Raw genomic sequence first — 1,957 nt, 5'->3', positions numbered from 1 at the left:
AGCAAGAGATTCTCTGCTGTCCTGTATGCTGTTTTCCAGCCCAGCGATTAATTTTATGACTATTATTCTAAATTCACTTTCTGTTATATTATTTAAATCCTTTTTGATCAGCTCATTAGCTGTTGTTATTTCCTGGAGATTCTTCTGAGGGGAATTCTTCCGCTTGGTCATTTTGGATAGTCCCTGGTGTGTTGAGGGCCTGCAGGGCACTTCCCCTGTGCTGTGGTGTATAACTGGAGTTGGTGGGCGGGGCCGCAGTCCGACCTGATGTCTGCCCCCAGCCCACCGCTGGGGCCACAGTCAGACTGGTGTGTGCCTTCTCTTCCCCTCTCCTAGGGGCGGGATTCACTGTGGGGTGGCGTGGCCCGTCTGGGCTACTTGCACACTGCCAGGCTTGTGATGCTGGGGATCTGGCGTATTAGCTGGGGTGGGAAGGCAAGGTGCACGGCGGCAGGGGGGGCAGGCTTAGCTCGCTTCTCCTTAGGTGATCCACTTCAGGAGGGGCCCTGTGGCAGCCGGAGGGAGTCAGATCCGCTGCCGGAGGTTTGGCTCCGCAGAAGCACAGAGTTGGGTGTTCGCGCGGAGCGAGCAATTTCCCTGGCCGGAACCGGTTCCCTTTGGGATTTTGGCTGGGGGATGGGCGGGGGAGATGGCGCTGGCGAGCGCCTTTGTTCCCCGCCAAACTGAGCTCTGTCGTCCGGGGGCTCCGCAGCTCACCCTCCCTTTGTCCTCCAGCCTTCCCGCTTTCCGAGCAGAGCTGTTAACTTATGACCTCCCAGACGCTAAGTCGCGCTTGCTGTCGGAACACAGTCCGTCAGGCCCCTCCGCTTTTGCAAGCCGGACTCGGGGGCTCTGCTTGGCTGGCGAGCCGCCCCTCCGCCCCGGCTCCCTCCCGCCAGTCCGTGGAGCGCGCACCGCCTCGCCGCCCTTCCTACCCTCTTCCGTGGGCCTCTCGTCTGCACTTGGGTCCGGTGACTCCGTTCTACTAATCCTCTGGCGGTTTTCTGGGTTATTTAGGCAGGTGTAGGTGGAATCTAAGTGATCCGCAGGACGCACGGTGAGCCCAGCGTCCTCCTACGCCGCCATCTTCCAAATCTATCCCAGAGGAGGGATTTGAATCTGCACTCCAGCTGGAGAGGCCACACTCCTAACCACAATGATACACTGTCTGTTGCTAGACAATAATGGCATTCTGTAATGCCTGAGCACAAATTATCACTCTCCCTTCACACAACAAGACTTCTATTTAGGTAATCATTCATTCATTCCACAGCATTTTCACGCATAATTTCCTCCCCCCAACACGTACACACACACACACACACACACACACACACACACACACACTTTCCCTCAGGTTCCTTCTCACAGTCAATGAGAGGAGAAAAGGTAAGACATAACAATCATGCCTTCTATATAAGTAACGTATCTTTTTATCTCCCCTTCTAAACTGTAAGTTCTGTGAGGGCAATGTCATGCCTAATTCATCCTTGTATCCTCTGGGCAAAGACTTACTAGAACAAATGTTCTAAATTGGGATTCGGCTACTTGACAGGCTAGTTGACTTATTTCCCAGGTCACCTACAAATTTTCTGAGTACCACAATGATAGATGAGCACGAGAATTCCCATCCAGTTACATAGCTAAAGAGGAACAACTCTCATTGAGAACAATAACAATGCTTAAACAATTCTGGGAAATTTAATTGTCTAAAGGAGATCTTTTCTTTAAAAAAAATAATAAACTTGAATGAATTGGAGAAAAGAAATCTGTCTTAAACTCAGGAAATAACATTATGACAACATGAAGACTCACTTGTTAATGCCTGGAAATAGGAAGTTGGTTCAGTTTCAAATACCAGCAGATAATGGCCATGCCAAAGGATGTTATCATAGCTTTAGGCTAAATATATACTATAAAGAACCTTTCTTTGCAGTGCATTTTGTCTAACAGCTAT

Source organism: Lynx canadensis, chromosome D2, assembly GCF_007474595.2.
Source record: "Lynx canadensis isolate LIC74 chromosome D2, mLynCan4.pri.v2, whole genome shotgun sequence".
In the NCBI taxonomy this organism is placed as follows: domain Eukaryota; kingdom Metazoa; phylum Chordata; class Mammalia; order Carnivora; family Felidae; genus Lynx; species Lynx canadensis.
This window is presented reverse-complemented; position numbering follows the sequence as displayed.